This window comes from Protopterus annectens, chromosome 13.part0, assembly GCF_019279795.1.
Source record: "Protopterus annectens isolate FY-2018-M chromosome 13.part0, PAN1.0, whole genome shotgun sequence".
Lineage (NCBI taxonomy): Eukaryota > Metazoa > Chordata > Ceratodontiformes > Protopteridae > Protopterus > Protopterus annectens.
In genome coordinates, this window is record NC_056747.1 from 232114112 (window position 1) to 232138215 (window position 24104).

The 24104-nt window shown below is 40.4% G+C and overlaps 1 protein-coding gene across 1 annotated transcript in view; it reads right to left on the bottom strand.

Moving 5' to 3' along the window:
* The window catches only part of LOC122787192 (NADPH--cytochrome P450 reductase), a gene marked incomplete in the record, with an annotated part of 550447 nt that extends 528352 nt beyond the window's left edge, over nt 1-22095 (bottom strand). Inside the window, 1 exon segment of the mRNA XM_044053780.1 lies at nt 21960-22095.
* Between the last annotated feature and the right edge of the window lie 2009 nt (nt 22096-24104).

Consider the following 24104-nt stretch of genomic DNA (forward strand, 5'->3'; position numbering starts at 1 on the left):
AGAAGGAAAGACAACCCTGATCAGTATCAGCAAGAAACTACGATCCTTCATAAAATCATCAAAGGCTAGCTTCGAAAGAAAAATTGCCAAGGACTCCAAAGATCACCACAAAGCGTCCTTCAGCTATGTCAAGAACTTAAGTGGAAACTCTCAGATCTGCTCTGAGTTAGTGCAGAATGGCACAAAATACACTGAACCGACTGATATTGCCAACATTCTGGCAGATCAAACGTCACCCCCTCTCACCCCCTAAAGGGCCCATAACCATACCAGAAGAATGCAGAGCCCCAGCAATCAGTGACACACAGGTTAAAACAGCCCTATCCAAAGCCAAAAACACAGCTTCAATGAGACCAGACTGCGTCCCAAGCTCCGTCTTACACAAGCTCCAAAATTAACTAACCCCTCACCTAAACACACTGTTCAAACTCAGCCTCTCTAAAGGCTATGTACCCATAGTGTCCCACTCCACAAAGGTGGAGTCAAAATGGACCCCGGGAATTATTGCCCTATAAGCCCGACTAGCCTGGTCTGAAAGGCTATGGAGCGCATCATCATGGAACTCATTAACAGAGACATTGGGCCCTACCCAGTTTGGCTTTGTTAAGGGCAGATCATGCCTCCTAAACCTGGTGGACTTCTTTGAGACAGTTACTAAGGCTTTAGAGGAGGGAAAGGAGGTCCACGCAGCCTACCTAGGCCTTGCAAAGGCTTTCAACACCATTACCCATTCTGGTATTATAGACAAGCTCACCAGCCTGAGCATATACCCCTACATCATGAGATGGGTTGCCAGTTGGCTCATGGATAGAACCCACGCGGTGAGAGTTGCAGGCTCTAGGTTCAACTCTAAACTGGTTACAAGTGGCATCCCCCAGGGCTCAGTCCTGGGACCCCTCCTGTTCAGTACATACTTCTCAGAGGTACAGGCAAGCACAGGAGGACTATGGCTGACCAAGTTCGCAGACGACTGCAAACTGGGGGCCATAATTGACTCTCCGGCTGATAGAGACATCCTCCAGAAGGGTCTCACTGAGACGGATACCTGGTGTCAAAATCATGGCCTCAAGCTAAATGCCAAAAAGGGCATAGTCATCCCCTTTGGAAAAAACAAAGTACCCGTGAACAACCACATACGTGGTAGTCCCCTAAATACAGACAATGTAATAAGGGATCTGGGGACCCAAGTAGATAGTAATCTCTCCTTTGATAATCATATTGCCATGCTGGTTAGAAATCCTTCTATGTGGCCCACCTAATCACAAAAGGGTTCGCATCCAGAACAAGAGAGCTTATTGTGCCCCACTACTCATCACTCATCAGACCCATCATAGAGTACAACACCCCATTTGGGATGTACTTTACAAGACACCTGCAACAGCTGGAAAGACCACAGAAGTACCTCACCAAGAAGATTACTGGCCTCAAACAGATGCCCTGTGCAGCCCGACTGAAGAAACTCCAGCTGTACTCATTGCATACCGCTTACTCAGAGGTGATCTCTGCCTGACATACACGGCCATGTCCAACCCAGAATTGATGGACATGCTCCACCTAAAAAAAAAAAAAAAAAAAAAAAAAAAAAAATCCCAGAGCGCCACATGCTCTAGGGATCCAAACCTCACCACAACGATAAATAGGACGTGCTGGAGAGATAGATTCCTGTCCCAGAGACTCCCCATGCTTTGGAACACTATTCCAATCTACATTAGGCAGAGCCCCTCACTAACACCCTTCAAGAGAAACCTTGACGAGTGGATGGGAAACAGGAAATTTACCCTGGGTATCACTGCAGTGGTTCTGCTGGAAAGAGGCACAGAGAACTAAAGGCTCTGCTGGACAGAGGCACAGGGAACTAATCTAAGGGGGTGGCGAAAGCCAACATATTCTGGCTAGGCTTATAGATGCCCTCGGGCAGATAGCCTAGTACCTACCTATGAACCTTGCTGCCCTTGATTGATGGCAAGAGGGAGGAAGAAGGTATGAATCTGGACTGTTTGTCAGGGGCCACTGCAATGACTGCAGGATCTGCCAATAGTGGCTGTATGAGGAATTTGTGGTCATCAGGGACCTTATAAATGCAGTCAGGTTTTTTGGAGCTGGTGGTTGTGAATCTGATGTCTTTGATGCTGATGCAAAAGCATCCAAGTAAGCTGGAATCACAGGAGGGATAGCCGAGAAGGAGGGTGAGTCCACCTGGAGTAACTTAAAACACCTTTGTTGGACTTCTGTCATTTGAGTAGCATCCTACTTGAAGTACTCTCTCATTTTAGTTACTGTTTTCCCAAAGGTAATGTCTTCAGGGGGAGAGTCTCCCTCTAAGGAGTCCTCATCTGGGGCGTAGTAGTTCAACGGGGAAGCTGAGAGGAGTAGGTGACCGACTCAGAGGAGGAGGAGGAGGAGTGTGAGTAGAAGGGATGGAAGGAGGAAGAGGAGTGTGAGTAGAAGGGATGGAAGGAGCGGAGGCTGGTTTAGGGTGGAGGACAGGCAATGTGGCAGCTGTGGATGCTGAAGGCCTACGAGCCATAAAGGCCTGCAGCAAAGACTGAGAGAAGAAGTGCCAATCTGGTTGCTCCAGAGGAAGCAGAGAGGTGCTTAGTTTTTTGCATCCCTTTCAGAGGAGTTGATTTAGTGGAGACAGAGGACTTAGTTTCAGGGATCTGGCCAGTGAGTAAGGATTCGGATTCCTGGACCATTGATGGGAGTCCGGTGGAGCCTGGTTCTCCCTTGACCTCAGCTGAAGCAAACATCGGAACTATCTCCAAGGATGTGCCTACCGGTGCTTCTGAGGCAGCTTCCCCGAAGGTAGTCACTGAAAACACCGGTTCCAGTAGACGTCCCTCAACCCCTAAATCAGTGGCTGGCACGATATCCAGCGGGGGGGGGGGGGGTAGAATTGGTAGGCCTTGCAACTTTGGCCTTCTTTTTATGTGGCTCCGCCTCACTGGCAGACTCCAGATCCATACGTAGGGCTAAGTGTTTTAACCTCTGGTTTTCAAGGTAAAGTTTTAGGGCTGCCAGACTACTACGGAGAGTTTTTGGTACGAATGACTGGCAGATACTACAGGTGGTGCAGTCGTGTTCCTGGCCTAAGCAGGCCAAAGTTCATGGGTATCTTTTTGCAGAATTTGACATCCACACCTACATTTCCCCTTTCTAGTGGACATCGGCTAAGAAATAACAACAACAACAACAACCAAAGCTCAAGCAAAAATAATGGGTTTTCCACAACAGGGTACTTATCTTTAGACATCTTGAAAACAGCAGAGTGAAGCAATCAATCTGATGTTCGACTGCGGCAGAGAAGTTCTGAGGTCTGTGCATGCAGACGTCACATTTAAGGCCCCTGGTTTATGGCCCTGCGTGTGACGTCCCATGCACCTGACAGCAACCAGGCTTAAACTTTTGCATAGGAGACAATGTTCGGGTCACCTGAGGTGGAGGAGCCCACAGTAAGAATACTGCAACATGGGAATAAAAGGACATCGAGAAGTTCCCTGCCCTCAGGTATCCACACCGAGTATTCCCAGTTCCATCTACATTCCACATAGTAACCCTTAGCAGGAAGAGCGCAGTAGCTGAGGCTTGGGGAAAATATGGACCATTGTCAACAGACCTTGGTGAGAGTCAGCTGCTTAATCCTAGAGAGGTTTCTCACAACATAAAATGAGGACCAGATGACTGAACATTACTTAACTATAACTATATTAATGCTCAGACTCTGGAACAAGCAACACATATAACCCAAGTCTTTAGAAATGCTTCCTGAACAGAAAGTCTGGAGCTAAAAAAAGTACAGCTTGTTAGAGACCAGCTACAAGTACTTGTAGACATCTGATGAACACTTTTCTGGTCATGTACAGATAATAAAGAAAACTCTGGAAATAGTGAACCCACTGAAAATGAACACAAGGAATTGACTGTGTATGATTTAGAGCTTGACGGAAGGGGGGAAAAAAAAGCCATAATCCTACCCTGCAACGACTGTAAGCCATTATTAGGTAGTTAGCTGAACTCATTTTTAGATTCACAATCCGACTGTACAGAAGAAGTCCAAGAAGCAGTAGGTGCTTCAGATATAGGACTTCCGATCCGGAAGATCCTTTGCCGAGGCAAGAAAATAGTTTTGTGGTCCATCTACAAATTGTTGCTCTGAAAATGCAGTGGTGGGCAAGCAAATAGATACATCCCAATGAAGGTCTGTAGGATATTCTAAAAGTTGAAAAGTAGAACCCACCATAGTCCTCTATATAGGGAAAACACTCCATTCAAGACTTTATGGCAGCCAGAAACTGTACACAGTCGGGCGTTTCTCAAGGCATCCTCTGTCTTTCAACTCAGGGTTGACATTTGCTGAACAAATCTTTGCTGGACATGGGTGCAATGGCATAAGTGGATATAGCAAACAGAGCCAATGGGCCTGAAAACTTAAACATACTACTGGCAGACTCAAATGTTACTCAAAACATTCAATTTTAAAATAACCTACATTAGGCTCATTACAATTTTTAAAAGATCTCAGCAAGTTATAGAAACCACATATTTTATTAGCACTAGCACTCTACAGACAAGGTTTCTACCAGGAAAAATTTAAATGTAATGTTCAGCTGAACTGCGTTTTGATGACTGTTAGCAGTTTCAGGCTATTAGCACTTATGTGCATTACTCACCATAACAACGCATTTTTAAGGCAATGCAGGACGTTCAGGATTTATCTCTCGGGCAATAGATGCACTTAGCAATTTTTTTTAAGCAGCACCTCCTCGACTGCCCATCAACTCTAATCTAGATGAAGCAGAGCCCCCAAATTTCCAGTTCTTTCTAGATTTGTCCTCATGGACAAAAAGCCAAAAGGGTTGATAATGATGATGTAAGGATTACCTGTAACTCAAATATAACCGGGAGGACAGAGGGGGGTAGGATTTGTCTTGCAGCCAGTGCTTACACCTTGAAGACACAGTCATAGTGAGACCAAACAAAGCTGACATACCTTAACTAAAAATTTAGTGGATGCAGATCTTTCCAAATTCAATGGTATTTCTGCAAAGCATCTGATGAAGGACCTACATATTCATGCCTTCTGGACTGCGCTTAAAAAGGAAACTCTGAATTCCAGTCAGTTATACACCTGCTCTATTACTAACAAACTAGTAAATTAACCCCAAGAAAACCAATGTCATGGTCTATGCTTCAGTCAAGAAATTACCCACTATTCTCTTAACAGATCTCAATGGGTACAGAATACCTAACGTCACTGAACAGAGGTACCTACACTTAGTACTCAACCCTACCCTTGCTTTCACCACACACACACACACACACACACACACACACACACACACACACACACCACATTTTGTAGCTAAAAGTCCTTGCTCAATTAAAACCATGTTACAAGATTTGTCACCTCCTTTCACCTGCTGCTCGTGGAGTCGCGGGGCCATTTCTAAATATTGGATGCTGACTTGTCAGAACATGGGCTAAATTCTTGGCTAGGCTTGTAAAGGCCTCAGTGTCAATAGCCTAGTGATTTCCTATGATCCTATTTGTTTAACACAAACCTGAATATGGCATTCCTTTTCTCATTATGCATTCAGTTCACAATATTCACAGAATACATACTGCTGAGAATAAAATCAGCAGATTCATTCTATTGGCAGACTCCCAGATACACCACTGCAATTTACTAAAAAAATTCCAAATGGCTTTCTGTGCCTCATAGGGCCACTTTTCTTCTAAGTACTCAAGTGTACATGCTAAAATTTGGTCAATGCCCACCCCCACCCCTTAAGAGTGAAACTACATTTACAAGAAAACTATTACGCACTCAGAAGTACACAGGGCAACAGTTTCACTCCAGTACACCATACATTTAAAACTGCTGTAGATGAGAGAGCCTTCTATAGACTGGGACCTGCTATCTAGAACCACCTGCCTCCAGACATCAAAACTCTAGAAACCATTAAAAGCTTCAAAGATGTGTTTAAAGAGCATGTCTTTACTGACTCTACCTGCAACTGCTGTAACTTACCATCCCATATCATGAATACTAAAAGTACATTTAAGAGTCTGAGAAAAATTTATTAATGTGGAATCTTATACACTGGTACTTCACATGTATACAAGTACTTGTGTATTACATATATGATTGCACTGTACTTTATGCACATCTTAGTTCACATTTTGTATGTATTTTTTTTATGTTACTCTAGCTGCAAATCAATCTATGTTATGAATTTCGCTATGCACTCTTTTGTAAACAATATTCTTGACTGAAAGCCTGTGATATATTTTCTGCTCTCTGAACTCAGGTTGTGGCTGAAAAGGGTCAATAGACCAGTCCACTTACCCAATGAACAAACAGTAAATAAATAAATAAATAACCTGAGGGCAGACCCAAGTCTATTGCTTGGCAAACGTATGGAAAGTAGGACACATCAAGGCCACATTGATCTCATCCAAATGAATTCTCCTAAAAAGGTAGTAGTGATGGAGACCAGTCTAACAGAACAGAAAGATGGGTTCTGCTAAATATGTCAGAGTAAAAGTCAGTGCATCTACCTAACCTTTTACAGTGGCAGTTGCTAGAACCTTCTAGAAAATCCTTTCCTTCAAATGACAGGAAAGATTGGTCATCCTTCCGAAGTGGGGCTGTTCTGCCAATGAGGTATCACATTCATCCATGTGCCTCCACATGTATAAAGCAGATGTTCATGTAGACTGGATTTATTCTAAGTGAAAACAGTGAAGATAAATGCACTGCTTAAAAAAAAAAAAAAAAAAAAAAAAGATACAGCAATTAACTTAATAAGACTGGTGTACACGGATACCCATTCTGTGAGACACCAAGTATGAACAGCAAAAGACATCTCTGAAAAAGTTTTGCAAGGCAAGGCCATACGGGGACCAGAAGAAGTAACACCAACTTATAAATAAGCCAGGGAATCAACGGATGCAGAGACACATTTTAGGAATATATCTGGCCTAGGGGCCATCAAGACATCCAAAACCATACCATCCCTTCACAGAGATCATGAATAGCATCTCTTAAACCTGGCACTGGTGGGTGATGAAGAGAGGTCAGGACAAGATTGCACCACTGACAGATGATGTCACAATACACCTCACTGTTCATAGACTACTCACAGGGAGAGAAATACTTTAGGATCAATCTATCCACAAGGCAGATGGGCTTACATTTGACAGGGAATGAAAGGGCTTGCTGACAAGTCCAGGTGCATAAATTTGCAATACCTGCAAAGTTACAAAAGAAAAGGACTCCATGCTTATTACATTTTTAGCCCTTATGATGAAGGACTAAAAGCAATGCAGCCCTCTCCAATGCACTTAAATGAAGAAGATTACCTCTGGTTTCAGTTGGGCAAAGTGCAGTGTGGTGCAAAAAATGGATCTGACTAGTAAAAGAAAGTTTAAACAATGGAAATGGACCCCTATCTACTCAATAGCAATCACCAGGTTCCCAGCTTTCTTATTTTTCTCTACCCCCCCCCCCGAAACATTTTTCTCTGAAATGTCTGCAGTATCCTTCTTGAGGAGGGCTACATCCAGCCAAGGACTCAAGAATATCTGTCAAAGCAGATGCAACCTCTCTGCCAGAAATAGACATTTACCTCATTTGGTTTGGGTGGAGTAATCAAACCCCACACTATTGTTCCAGGTATCTGCAAGATGCTCTAGGCCTGTATTAACACAAAAGTGACCAGCAGCCACCAGAAACTGTTGTAGGCTTTAATGTGCCATTAAAGCATAAAATGAAAAAAGTGAGCAGTTGGGGAAAGTTACACAACGTTACAAATTTGTAAACAAATATTTTCTTTGAAAAATGGAAGCTCTTAAATTTGAAGGGCAAAGCTTTTGCCTTGACATTGTAGATGACCAAAAAAGTACGGAAGAACAGTAATAGAATAAGCTGCAGCAGCTAAAAAAGGAACACAAAACAGATAAACTAAAGGATTCAAGATTCTATGAAAAAGGTCCACTTCTATAATTGCCAGGAACCATTAACAAGACCGTGTCTGAATACCTTTGAAAACGTAGCTCTACAAAGTAAGTCAATAATGAGAAGATGAACTGTAGTTACGTCCAAGTTATGTCTGGAGCCATCTTAACAGTTAAAAAGGCCCATTAGCGTGGAAGAAACATTAGAAGCCAAGGAGCTATACCTTCAGACAAACTTGGGTACTGATCGTTTGACCAGTATTTTTTATAAACAGTAGAAAATGGAACTAGTTAACCCATTACTGAAGCACTTTCACTATATAGCCCAAGTGAAGCACCTGTAATCATCAGCTAGAATTAGTGACATCCATATTACTGTTTCTGAAATCAAAGCTACAGACCCAAACTTTTGACATCAGTTGAGTCCAACATGTTAGCAAAACTAATATTTAGAGCCCTTCCTGGACTATTTCACTCACACGATCAGTAAGGTTTTATTAAGGGAAGAAGTAATAATTTGGTTCAGACTTAAAAACAAATGAATGTAACTTTAGCTCATCAAGTCTGGATTGCTCTAAGTATTACTTTCTTTACTCTCACATTTCCATAAAACTTTTGACCATTTTGGGATGTTCGATGGCTGGCCTTTAAAATGGGGTGCAAAAGGTAGTTTTTTACAATTAATCCAACAATTTTATAAATGATTCTTAAATGCCCAAGTCCTTATTAAAGATTACTGCTTTTTCAAATTATTCAGGGAAACTACACATCATCTCTCACTTTACCCATACAGGCAGTGGAGACAATGGATTTCAATTGGTTAGCTGCCTCTACAAAGATTATCACCCTGCTTCAAGCAACTTCCACAAATAATACCCAAATGGTTTGCTGATGACTGTGGATTATGGGCAAGTGATCCTGAGAATAAACTTCCCCGAGATGGTCTCTCTTCTTTAGCAATTTTAGCTGGAATTGTAGACACCATACATGTATGACAATGTATTATAACAGAATGTACAAGCCAACAGCGAAACTTGGATCGTAATTTTTGACTTCTAAAACATAAAGTACAAGAAGCTCACAAAGTCAGAGAAGCTAACAGTGTGGTCATCTTCTAGTTCCTATGGGTCAGTAAAACAAGCCATGGTTAGAAGGTCAAAACGACAAACGCAACTGACAAAGGAGGAAAAGGATTCTAAATCTACCCTGTCGTACAAGGGTGGTTATCACTTGGCCATTACATAATAAAACCTTAAAGTTAAGGAACTGCACTGCCTTCTGCTAGCAAAGGGCTTAACCTGGACAGGGCTAAAGAAAGTTTTCAAAAGTTGGAAGAGAAAGGTACAATAAACACTTCACATTGTACAAGCACAATAAATGAATGAAACGCAGAAAGGCTGGGACCCTCTCACTAGAAGCTGGCAAAACTTAGAGGTTACGAAGAATAGAAAGCCGTTTTTGGAAGCACTACTATGCCAGACACAATCTCTGTAGACTTGCTGGCCCCCACCGACACTACACACAAACGTTAGCCAATACTATGGAAAGAAAGAGAAATCTTAATTATTGAGATACAACTCATCTAAAGTGGAGTTTTGTTCTGTTGAGTTTGTTCCCCTTTCCTAGAAATGACAATGCAGAATGGTTATATGGTGGGACACAGCCCTTCCGTAACACTCATGGCAGAGTTGGAAAAAAAAAAACTTTGGGAAAGACAGTTTTTGCAGAGGTTCGACTTGACGGGTGTACTACTGGAGAAGTTGTCTCTTGATAATGAAGATTAAGCCCAACATTTTCAGCTTCAGAATCACAGGTGTGGAAATACTTCCAGGCAAGGTCTTGCTATATCAAAATCAGTAAAGAAAATGTCACAAAAATTAGCTACCATCCTCCTTACTAAAGTGCTGCTTGTCAGAGACTATAATTAAAAGCAGATTTTTGTTTTTTATGACCAAACTTTCAAGTCCTTCTTTGACACACTGACAACCGTAGAACACATTCTGCAAATGATACACAGATCACAATGCTCGCAGATTGCTTAATATACCATTTGGATACTCACTTCCCTCCACTTGAAACTACTGCATACATGCCGACATCTCCACTGATTACTGCTCAATGAAACAGGCTTGTAATTGCTGGAGGTGTAAAAGGCAGAACAAGCAGATTCTATTTATGTGGTCACTGCATGCCCAGTAGTGAAAATAGCCTGTGCAAAACTCAGCTTGTCTTATACAACTAAGCTAGTAAAAGGAGGCATTTTGTAGTAACGGGAACAGCCGAAAGAAGATGATGATGATTTCAAGTTCTAAACTATTGGGTATTTTACTACAGAATTGCTAGAACACCCCTTAACTGGCCCAAGTAACTTGCATCACTCCTCGTAGCAATTTTTTTTTTTTTGCTAAGGAAGAGATGAAGAATTTCTTGCTGATTAAGAATCAGGAAGAAGATCTTCTGATATAAGAGTGTAAATCTGCAAGTCATTAAAAAAGAAACATACCTCTCAACTGTACAGATTTTCACAGAATGTCCAGATTTTTGCCTCATATTTTTTGGTCTGCCTTTCGTAAAATTGTGATTTTCTGGCAAATTAGTGGCAAATCATTAAAGTTTGAAGTCAGAAAATAATGACTGACAAATGAGTTTGACTTCATACCCTTCAGAAAATTCATGCCAATGCAAAATTAAGTTTGTAAGAGCAATATTTAAAAATGTTCCCTATTTCTGGGCCTTTGTCCCACTTTTACTTTATTTATGGCTTTGCCCAGATTTCTTGCTCTAAGAGGTTGAGAGGTATGATGGAAAAGTCTTAGGAAGTATGACAGCTGGTGGTGCCAGTTTCTTTAATTATGACACTAATGGATCTTCACGCTACGGACCCGAGACCTGCTTCAAGAGTTCAAGGTTACTACCCTGCTCATTAGATAACTTGCATCAAATTAAAATCCACCTAAGCTTGGGTCGTCTTATTATGTGCATTTTCTTGATGAAGACAAGTGCAACTCACACTGTATGCTTGACTACATTTCAGTTACATCTCCTTAACCCTGTATGTGCATTTTATTTGTATAATAAAAGTTAATAGACTTTTCGCAGGAGAGGATGTTCAATGCATCAGGAAGCACAAATTTTGACTTTGTGTGTGCATAAAGTGAATGAGGTAGCAGAATGTATCAAACCAGACAAAATTATGACACTATGGGACCAAAAAAATAAAGACACTGGTAGATCCAGAGGCACTGATGAATGAATATACAAAAACAAGACACTCTCAAAAAAAGCCCACATCAAGTGCAAAGGATGATACTAAAAAGATATCCATGTATAAATTTAAAGAAACAGTTTCCAGTAAAAGAATATTTTGACAGTACAATAAAAATTGGAAACAGAAAGATAGGAGACTGTGGCATGTTTTAAAGTTCTACTAAGAAAATGTCATCACTCTGACCTACTCGGCAGCAAAGGAATCAGCACAGATAGAGATGATGTAGTAGATAGTCTTAAGTGAAATAGTCTAAAGTGAAAAAGAAAGCAGAACAGAACTGCTAAACAAGTCCAATGGATCATTTGAAGGCAGTGGCAAACTGAAAAATTGTCAAGTTAAATTTTACATGGCACATTCAAGTTGCATCAGTCCCAGCCTAGCACAGACCAGTTATATCTGCTGCATAGTTTGGTTTTTATCTCCCAGTACACCCTCAATACCATTACACAAGCAGCTGCTGAATGCACTCTGCCAGGGTCTTTCCCATAATTTAATATAGCCACTTCTGCACATGTGTCTATTGAAAATAAAGCCTCTTCCATAGACATCTATTGCCAGTGTCAGCAAACAATAGACACAAAACACCATGAAAGAGAAGGATGGTCATCTTCTCCTCCCATAACTCAAAATACTCCTGAATGACTGAAAACACTTTTGGTTTCCATTTTAACAGAAGCTTCTAAAGGATGCTGTTTTTCACACCTAAACGAAATCAAAGCATGGGAACTAGGTATGCTTAAATGCCCCATAGTTGCTGGAAACCTGTACTGAGAGCTCTGAACGATTATGAGTCATGGTCTTCAACTTATACAGTTCTCAGCTTGAAATGCCACAGCTTTCATAGTGTATTGACATGATTAGCCAACAGACTGTGTTTATTCCTAGGACAAAGCGATTCGCCTATCACTGTGAAAGCTGAAGCACAGCTACTCCACCATCCAGTAATGGTGCCCATATGCACATAAATGCACAATTCATAAAAGTATTGTCTTTTTATGTTCACAGTACATTCTAAGTTTCTGAACTGAAGTACTAAAACGACCACTTAGTGTGCCCAACACTATTAAAAAGCTATACAATATGTTTTCAAAACACATTATGACCGTTTCACTAAAGTATGTTTTTCCAAAGCACACAGTTTTAGCTGAAACAGAAAAAGGGCATGGTTTTGCAAAAAGATAAAAAAAATACAGAGGAAAGTGTTGCAACACTGCCAAAAATGATCCACAGACCAATGTCTAACATGACAGCTGTCAAAGAGATTAAAATGAATCAGACAACAGTAAATATTTGCCAAATAGCTCATGGCTAACTACTGCAAGTGCACTGCAAAGAAAAGCATATGGTATAGCGCATGAAGAACATTTGGATACAGGAAAATCAAAAATTATAAACAGCAAATGCAACCATGTGCTACATTTCAGGGAACTGTATGCACGATTGCAGACTCTTCATAAGTCACAAGCTGTTGCAGGGGTACAGCACTGAAAATACCCAATAACTTAAAGGCTCATACAGGTAAGTCAGCAGTGAGTTTTATGGTCCAATAAACAGCTTCAAGTATATCGTAGTTATGTTGGACAAGTACTCCAGATTTCCAGTTGTTGACAAAGTGACCTATACATCAGCAAACAAAGTTATTCCCATAATGGATGGAACTTTCTCTAAGCCTGGAAGGCCTGGGGTAGTGATCTCAAACAATTGCCCACTTACCAGCTTCCAATGTAAGCACTTCTTTACAAATAAAAAAAGTCATTCCGCTTTGGTCAAAGGCAAACGGCAACACAGAAAGGGCTATGACCAACATCAGCAAAGCCATAACATGCCAAACTGAAAGCAATTCCCTGGAAACAGATCACAATGCTGAGAAACTTCAAGAGTTCTACACACCCTAGCAGAGAAAAAATTTCAGCAAGCCTCATACTGAACCACAAGATCAGTGAAAGTAAAGATGCTTCACTGCAGAGCACTCCACAAACAGATTCAGGCACACAAAAGTGGGGCACCTGTGCAAATGGCACACAAAAGTGGGGCACCTGTGCAAATTATATACTCCACAAGGACAGAAGAGACCTACTCACTGCACGGACTAAAAAATGTATGCACCTTAACCTCTTTTCCCCTTTAAAATACTAACCAGTGCAGAAAGAGTTGCTGCTTTTTGTTTCAAAAGAAAGGGGTGATTCAATGTTGAGAGTTACATACTGAATGTGCAATCACACAGCATTTGATTTATAACACAAATTCACCTTTGCACATTTAACCCAGCAACAATGCTTCATTTTAGACACCATTTCACCACTGCACCAGTACTGTCATAGAACTTTGGTTTTTAATTGGATGTCAGACTGGCTGACACCAGGGCAAGAGGAAACAATATGTGTATCTTTTTGCATTATTTGCGACTCATGCCAATGCTTCTTATTGAGAACCTCAAGGTTAGAACAGAAGTTACTGTTACTGTCAGCCTGTGTAGAAATCCCAATGTGCCTAATGAGCATATACAACTGAAAGGTACACATGCTGCCTGCAAACTAGAACAACTTTAAATTAAACTACATTTTTGGGAGCCAGAGTCTATTCCTGTCAGCAATGGGCAAAATGCAGGAACCAGTATAGATACGATAGCAGCCTATTAGTCACCCTCACAATCCATAGACATCTATGGCAAATCTGAACATTGTCAAGTCAGACACTTGCATGTTTTTAGGTTATGACAGGAAACCAATTAGATGGGACACAGGGAGGGCATGCAAACTTCAGAAGAAGGAACGCCAGACTAAAACTGTGCTACAGCCTATTTCTTTCAGCAGTGGGTATGAAGGAGAACAAATTCCGGGTGGGATACCAATCCATTTCAGCACACAGTCACACACAAAAACTGCATGTGTGAGCACTAACAAAAAAAACACACGCACACACACAGGTAATTGGAACATCAACAATTCACCTAGCCCCAAGGGTAATTGGAACATCACCAATTCACCAAGCCACATCTTTGGGATGTGAAAGGAAACCAGAGACTCCAGTTAAAACCCACAGACATAGACAGGCCATGTAAGCGCTACAAAAGAACCACCACCCTTAAACAGAGACAATTAAATAAGCTTTGTGAATAGAAACACTAACTGCTCCACCACTCTGGAGCCCTAAATAAGTGCTGAACATTACATACATACATAAATAAATCAGGCTGTAAGTTATTCATTCGTTCAATTTGGTAACGGTGATAGCACACTGATCCAAATGGGCCTATTCAGTAGCAGCCTGGAAATATTAGTGACAGTAGATAAGCAAGTTAAAGTATGAATAGAAATATAATTCCATGTGAACAGCAATGAATTAATAACAGCAGTGATAATAAAGCCTGCAATACAGGGAACAACAGGAAGAGATTGAGTAAGAAAGGAAGAAGAAGGACAGTGCCACAGAAGGCCACTGACACTTCTGTCCTGCAGACAGAAAGTACAGTTGTGCAAGTTGAACCTACCATAACAGCAGATGTTCAAATGCTCACTGCTCCAGTAGCCTTGGGTACAGAAGTAGCATCCTACCAAGGATATAACAGCCAGACAGTTTCCAAAGCTTCAATGTACCTTCCATACACCCAAACTGGCAAACAGTTTGAGATGAGCTGAACACATAGATGTTGAGGGGTTTTTTTAACAAAAAAGTTTCTTCTTTATTAGCATAAACAGTGTAGTGTATGTAGCGTAAATTGCCTCATATATTTTATATGTGATGATTTTTCTCTGAAGAAAACGAGAAACGTACATTAAATATGTGCCAGTTTGACATTATAGAGAACTCTTACAGAATACCTCTCAACTTCTTAGCACAAGAAATCTGGACAAGGCCTAAAATAATAGGAGGACCCCCCCCCCCCCAAGAAGAAAAATAGGGACACATTTTAAATATTGCTCTCATGTAGTTAGAAAGTTGCTCGAAGAACAGAATTTGTGCTTGCACTTTTCTGAAGTAAACGAAGTCTGAAGCTTATATATATATATATATATATATATATATATATATATATATATATATATATATATATATATATATATATGTCACTGTATAGTGATTTCAATACTCGGGAGTTTTGCTAGAAAACCACAGACTTTATGAGGAACAGACTAAAAATATGAGGCAAAAGTCTGAACAATTGAGTGATATGAATTCAGTTTAGAATTGTGTGTGAAAAGGTTGACTACGTGCGTGTCTGATTTTAAGTGCAGTAACTTTGTCGACACGCTACGAAGCAGTAAGATACATTCATTACCAAGCCATGAAGTTGCGAGTTTATTGCACAATAAGTGACCTTATTTGCCTGCTCTTACGTGTGAGCGCTGTTGAGACGACATTTCAAGGAACTGTGGCAGTAGTGCAAAAAACAATACAGGGAACAACAGGAAGAGATTGAGTAAGAAAGGAAGAAGGACAGTGAAGGGACAGAGCACAAAGTGTAAAAGAAGATAGCAAAAGTAAGGTAAAGGCACACACAGAAATTAACTATATAAAATGCGGAATCAGTGTTGCATATAGGTGTCACAAAGCAATCCAAATGGTCAAACTGCAGTACACATTAATATTTAAATGATAAACGTTATCATTTAGTTACTAACCAAATTGTTGTATGAGATTATTTGTCACATACGCATAACAAGAACACTTGGGAAAAAAACGACTGCATTCTGAAAGGACTGTAACCTCTACTGGAGCAAGAAAAAGGAAACATAAGATAATAGCCAATGAAAAGAAGACCGTATTTTGTCCCCACATGGGGTTCTGCAATACTGACTTATTCAGAGAGAAAGAAACAATCTTTAACAATTCAGCACCTCAATGGTGGGAACATCTGGGTCAAAGGATGAGCAACACTCTCCTTCACATCTGAAGAGTTGCTACAACAGAAATACCCTTAGGGAATATCCTGGGAAGAAAGTCCGGAAGGATAATGACTGGATCTGAAGCAGAAACACATATTGTCTTGTCTGGTTGGCAATTTTCATGTGGAGTTAGACATTTTGAAGGTCCAAACAGAATGTCCTTTGGACAACAATGGAACAATTTGACTGTACTAAGAACATGGGAAAAAAATATTTTTGGACAAAGGAATCTAGGCCTCTAAGACCCAGTACTGGTCTGAGGCCCTTTATCTTCTCTAACACCAAAAAAAGAATATGGGCTAATATCCTAAGACCCTGAGACTTTCTAGTTGGGTCACACCTCCTGGACATTTTAAAAGAGGCTTCATATGTCCTCCTTAGAGTCCAATCAGAGAGAAAGGTACTGTGGTGGAGTACAAAGGGAATACACAATCTTTCTATGGATACTATTTTCTCACCAGCTTATCTTTGATAATTAGTTTACATGTGGAAAAGTAAAGCAGAATTCAACCTTCTACTTTCTCCAGAAAGAGGCACTCAGGCAAGTCTCCAAAATAGCTTACTGCAGCCCCCTACATAATGCAAAGAATCCTTACCCTTGGGGTGGCCCGACTGAAAACTACTTTAGAGGGTTTGTTTTTCCCTAGCAGTTTCCTGATGCTGTATCTGCTGTGTGCTGTGTCTGAACCACATTCAGTACTGATGCCTCTTTATTGCATAGCATTCAGGGATTGGCATGTTTTTCCCCACTTTCTGTAGGAGTCGGTGGACTTTGTTTTCAAGAGGTGGGGACCTTAAAAAAAAAAAGTCTGAAAAGTTTGTGTCCTTGGTGAATGAAGGTACAGTTGGGATTACTAGCAAAAGGCAATGTTGGATGCTGCAGCTCAGGCAACTCCCTCTGCCACATTGTACATCACACATATCAAGCATTTACTCATGCATAAACATGACTGATAGTAGACATGTTTGCACATGCCACAGAAGGCCACTGACACTTCTGTCCTGCAGACAGAAAGTACAGTTGTGCAAGTTGAACCTACCATAACAGCAGATGTTCAAATGCTCACTGCTCCAGTAGCCTTGGGTACAGAAGTAGCATCCTACCAAGGATATAACAGCCAGACAGTTTCCAAAGCTTCAGTGTACCTTCCATACACCCAAACTGGCAAACAGCTTGAGATGAGCTGACCAAAGAAATGTTTGGACACAAAGCTTTCCTTCCAGCAGATAGATGGAGGCTGAGCCCCAAAAGGACAAGGTTGGGAATAACAAAAACTAAAAAATATCCACACCCTGGCATAAAAACACACCAAAACCAAGGAGGATGGAGAGAGGAAGCGACTACTGCAGAAGTGATCATATGAACATCTATTGTTATGGCAAGTTCAGCTTACACAACTGTACTATGTCCTTCATATAGATCACTGCTGCAGTAGCCTTAGCCACATGGGTAGATTACCATTGCTAACCATGTTTGAGAGGAAGAAAGAGAAAGGTGTAGGGGCCCATGGAGATTATATCTAGATCACGTTTTGCTAGGACCAGAGAAGGAATCAAGCTTATAGTGCTTAGTAAAAGTATGTGCAGAGGACCAAGTAGCAGCTTCAAGAATATTTTTAGAATACACCCCTTTCCAAAAAGCCATAGATGAAGCCAAGACCCTGGTAGACTGGAGGCTACAGCTAAACAGCAATTCCAGAGGGTCTGATAGGTCATGTTTCAAGCTTTGTAAAAGGCATCCTGGAATACTGCCTGGGCCCATTGCTGCAGTATTCTTGGCATTAGAGAGAGCATTAAGGACCTGTTCCCTAGTGATATTAGGGGGAGTTATATTTGTTGGCATTTCCTGAAGAAAGGTTGAGGAGGAAAGAGGGGTAAAACTGCAAGATGAATTTGTCAGTCATTAGATTTGCTATATCTTCTGACTCAGGGTAGGTGGCTCCATCAACACTGAGCTTCACACACAAAGGTTTGTTGCCTTTGATGTTGCAGACATAGCTAAAGAATGCCTCATGGTTGTCCCTGGCCTGAGAGGCCAAATATATCTCAAAATTTAACTTTGGTAGACTTTATCTGTCACCGAGTTATTTGTTTAGTCTGATTTGAGCGCTCTTATCCTGCTGGGTAGTACACTTCCTAGTTTTTGCCATGATTTTCCTCCTCCTTTTGCATGGCCTACTGATGCTATGATTCCACCAGCAGTGTTCTAAAAGTTTGAGGGCTTGAAATTTTGCCAGGTTATTACTTAATTGTAGGAAGTTAGTCTGAGTAGTTCATGAACATTCCAAGGTTAGCTGTGGTTCCAGGATTTATTTTTTTTACTTCAGAAGACCATTTTGTGGTCTGCCCTTAACAGAGAAGGCAGGACACTAGGGGGTGTGCAGCACTCTCCTATATTAGTGAGGACCAGATCCTGTATGTTTGCACACCTGGTCGGTATACTGACAATGTGGTCCAGGGAGTTTGTGTTTACAAAATAAAGGAAACACTGTGCCTGCACATTTAGTGCTGTATTGGATTCCCAGTTAACAGTGGGGTAATTAAAATCACCGATGAATATGGTATTAAGTTGGACGTTGAGTGCTAAGTTCAAATACATGTCATGGCTTAGAGGGGGGCCTACAGCTTGCAAGGAAATGGCATGGCAGTTTCCCAAAGTGATTTGAATGTGAAGATGCTCAAGTGCATTACTTGACCAGCCTTGAGGTTTACTTATTTTTGATGTAAATATAGACAACTCCACCTTTAGTCCCCGTCTGTACAGCAGCTGGTCTAAATGTGTGCACGGCATCACCTTTACACTTCCATCCTTGTTTCTATCTGCAGCTTGTATCGGTAATGCCTATTCAGCTATTAGAATTCAGAATTAGGCAATGGCCCCAAGATGGAAAGAGCAAGCAGATTATATTAAATATTAAAGAAAAAAATAGAGTATCCCAACTTGTAATCATCTCAACTTAAGTTATTTTACAATCACCTGACACACAAACAAAAAGCAAGCAAGGTAAAAAAGCACTTCTGCTTAAGTTAAAAAAAAAAAGAGCATTTTAAAGTCATTACATTGCAGGATAAAATGAAATAAATATTAAAACAAATACATATAAGCTGTAAGAAGGCATTTGATAAACTGCAGCAGCATAAAGCTTCATTTCTTGAATGTATGATGGCCTCAACTTTGTAGTCTCTCTCATACATCACAAAGCATGTTATTTATTACCCACCATAATGCACTATCTTACCTTACTGCTTATGGAAACAGAGTTAAATTCAATTGCTATGCAAAATAAATTAAAATAAAATGCATCCCTAAAATGTGAAAACTGTTACAGCAAACAGGATTAAACTGTAGCCAATGTATTCTTTAAAAAACAGTGGTCGTGCATTTAAAGAAAGCAGTACCTCTGCATAAAACACCTCCGATCATTGCAGAATATAACAAATTGTAAGACTATGGAACTAAATAATGACCATGAGACCCAACACCCGTGAAGCCCAAATTCCATAGTCACAGTCTTTACTAGTCTAATAGGTAACGCTGAAGATGTTGACAGACATTTTAAAGCAAGATTTTCTCCATTTATCCAACAGTGCATAATATATAACCCAATGACAAAAATAACTTCTAAGCCATTCGCCCAAGTCCAATGACTAATTCTAATTTTGTAAGTCTGCTTAAAATACTTCTTTTTTTTACTGGATGGCAAACCCTAACAAATAACAAAGCTCTCACTCTTCACTCAAAAATCAGAAGACTTACCCTATAAACTGTTAACAAGCATCTTCCTTTTGTCTAGGGTTTGAGTACCTCAGCCACCACTTGACAACTGCCTACTCTGTGAACCAGAGCAAGTCATTTATCTAGACAGTATAGGCTCTTCAGTGGTCTCCTAGACTACATGTCTAGTAAACACCTATGAAACTAACGGTTATCCTATTAGGATAAAGTTTTAGTCTGGTAGTTAGCATATATGACCTGTTAATAAGCCAATTCCTGGAGTCCGGGGTTTGATTCCCTTAGCCTTCATTTGCTTATTACATGACTCTAAGCAAGTCACTTAAACCAGAGAGTGTTCACTGGAAATTGAGAAATTAGGCTAGTCTCCTCAAAGGTCTCCAAGATTACACATCTAATAACTACCTATGAACCCATGCAATGAAGGACAAAGACCTCAAAATCAGGAACATGTTTTAATCCTAAGGATTATGCACTTAGATAACAAAACAAATAAAATACAAGGATTTGTATTAATATGCATTTTCCAGGACAATAAAAATCCATTTGTAATACGAGTAAAGGAGCAATGGTCTGGTCTGAAGTGAAATCAGGGATACCAGACAGCTACAATTATAACACAAAGCCAACTAACACCCTAGGACAGCTCCTTATTGTGTGGAAGTGCAGCTTCTAACAATCAGCCAATATGAAACTGCACTCTGCCGCAGTTCCTTTATTACCATCTTTAACTATTCATACAGCAGCCTTATCTACTTTCTTTTTGTTACCTAATTCCCTGTCGCATTCTCGTTAATTCATGAGTTGTCAACATGGATCAAGTAGTAAGAGGGCAAAAGTACCAAATAGATGAGTAACTGTGATTCATTAACTTCTTTCACAGCATTAACGTGCACCTTCACAACATGCATTGAATTCAATCTCATAGGTTGGTACTAGGCTATCGGCCCTAGGGCCTGTGCAACCCTAGCCATAAACCTTACCAAAACCATAGTCTGGCATCTATGCTCACGAACCCAAGATGCCAATATTATATTTCAAGTGGTACTACCTACTTCTAGTTTAAATGAAAGGATGGCTTCACTTATATATCATGATACAACGATTTCTCGCTTTAAACTTGCCTGGTTGCAGGCACACTTCATGCCTCACTTTAATGATCAAAGGCAACAGACTACCATGATAACTAGTGGATGGGGTTCTTTAACAGTGGGACACTACAAATATTCATTCTCAAACACGTGCCTGTCGCAATCAAGTTTAGAGAAACCACCCATGGTATCCAACTATATGTGGGGGAAGTGTAAAACAGTTCAGTTGTAAACTTCACCTGAGATTACATAAATATAAAGACTAACCAAGGAAGAGCAAAACTTGGTGTCAAATTCATGGCAATAAAGCATCCAAGAATCAGCCTTCCTACCTGGGCACACAGCGTATGTAGCTATTTTACTAAACACAAGATAGGTCTTAGTAACAGCATTTTAAGACAAAAAATAAAGGGGTACCACTGTCACATCAAATACATTCTAAATGTAAGGGAAAATAACTAGCTCTAGCAAGAGCCTATTACACAGTGAAGTGCTTCCCCTCACAAAGGGTCTCTTGGGATGCTAACTAAACTAAAAGTTCCACAAGTAATAAAACCAAAGTACCACATTCCAAAGTGCCACACTTTACTGCATCTTACTCTTCAGTTTATTCACCTCATAAAACTGAAAAAAAAAACGCAGCGCAGAGGTGGAATGCAATATTAAGACACATTAGGGTCCTTCATTGCACAATACAAAATGATACCCCTATACAATAACAAGGAAATACAACACAGCACCATAAGAAATATTCCAGAGCTAATTGGTTACACTCTACCTGTTCGTGACAGGTTCAGATTAACGCAATGCACATTGACAGCTTAATGACTGGAACATATACATCGATAAGGTTCGCCTCTAAATGTCAGTCTCCAACAATAACTTGTTTTTGCTGTTCTTTTGTAAACAAAAAGCAAACATACTAGACAAGATCCAAACTTGGAAATGATGTTGATAATCTCCTACCAAACAGTCCTAATCGCTGACAATTACAGCCAGGCAACTCGAGACACCAGAATTACCTTAGGATCTATTCAAAACTGAAGCAGGTACAAATCAAGTGCTAGGTTGAATGACAAATCCTCAAAATACAGCTGCAGCCTGCCCTTGGTTTGCGATAAACAGGCCAGAAAGAAAGAAAGACAACCTTCAACACAAAAAGCAAAGAGGAGCAACAAGCTCCACCTCTAATATAACCCGCCCCCTCTTGGTCTTGCACCAAGTCCCCATTTCCGAATTGTACGTCACTTCCTGTTATGCCGGGGTTAACGGGAAAGGGGTAAATTCACATCGGGCATAGATGTTGAGGGGGTTTTTTAACAAAAAAGTTTCTTCTTTATTAGCATAAACAGTGTAGTGTATGTAGCGTAAATTGCCTCATATATTTTATATGTGATGATTTTTCTCTGAAGAAAACGAGAAACATACATTAAATATGTGCCAGTTTGACATTATAGAGAACTCTTACAGCATACCTCTCAATTTCTTAGCACAAGAAATCTGGACAAGGCCTAAAATAATAGGAGGACCCCCCCACCCAAGAAAAAAAAAATAGGGACACATTTTAAATATTGCTCTCATGTAGTTAGAAAGTTGCTCGAAGAACAGAATTTGTGCTTGCACTTTTCTGAAGTAAACGAAGTCTGAAGCTTTTATATATATATATATATATATATATATATATATATATATGTCACTGTATAGTGATTTCAATACTCGGGAGTTTTGCTAGAAAACCACAGATTTTATGAGGAACAGACTAAAAATATGAGGCAAAAGTCTGAACAATTGAGTGATATGAATTCAGTTTAGAATTGTGTGTGAAAAGGTTGACTACGTGCGTGTCTGATTTTAAGTGCAGTAACTTTGTCGACACGCTACGAAGCAGTAAGATACATTCATTACCAAGCCGTGAAGTTGCGAGTTTATTGCACAATAAGTGACCTTATTTGCCTGCTCTTACGTGTGAGCGCTGTTGAGACGACATTTCAAGGAACTGTGGCAGTAGTGCAAAAAACGTGGAATGTGCCGTGCGTATTCACATGTATTTAATTTGTTTAATGGGAGAGTACACTGATTACAACAGGCGAGTTTCAGGAAGGCACAACCCGGGCATTAACAGACAACTTTCATAATTTTATATTTTGTTTAGGGTGTAACGTGAGGCAACGGACCTTTTCTAGGGTACTGCTCAGCAGTGGCTTACTAAATTCATAACTCCCAGCTGTCCAGATTTTTGCTTCATATTTTTGGTCATTTCCGCATAAAATTTGGGATTTCTGGAAAATCGTTGGTATGTCATTGAGGATTGAAATCAGAAAATAATAACAGACATCTGAGTTTCAAACGTTGTACTCATCATAAAAGTCATGCTAATGCAAAACCCGTTATACTATGAACTTTGTAAAAGCAATATAAAAAAAGTCCCTATTTTTGAGCCTTTGTATCCCCATTATTTCTGGCTTTTTTCAGATTTCTAGCTCTAAGAGGTTGAGAGGTATGCTTAATATGAGGAACATTTTATTAGTTAACACACTGGGCACAAGTGTCATCATTTTTAGGAACGACCCAAGAGTACTATCAAATTTAGATAATTGCTCAAATTATTAGTAGGTAAATGGAAGTTGCTGGAATTAAAGACATAAGACATGCAACACATAGTTCTCAAAGTCAGTGTGCTAAACAGTCACAGCCCTTAAGGCCAAACACAATGCCAGACACACTTGTTATAGGTGACTCCATAGTCGGACACACTGACGTCCCACTCACCAGACTGAACAAGGAAAAGATCACAGTAAGCTGCCTATCAGGCGCTAGAATCCGCCACATAACACAAGCACTCAGGTCACTCCACAGCAAGTACAAGTATGATTCAGTCATTGTCCATGCCGGTGTGAACGACCTGAGACGTACCTCCCTGGACTACATGAAAAGAGACATAGAGGAGCTCTCAGATTATGTAGCCCAGGCCGGTATGACCCTGACCCTGAGCAGTATCCTACCCTCACCAAGAATGATGCCACAATACAGAGACAAAATGATCAGCTTTAATAATTGGCTTAATTACTGGTGTCATTCTAAGGGGATCCAATGTCTGTCTGCCTGGGATGACATGCTTGACAAGCCACGCTGCTTCGCAAGGGATGGCTTGCACCTGTCACCCCTGG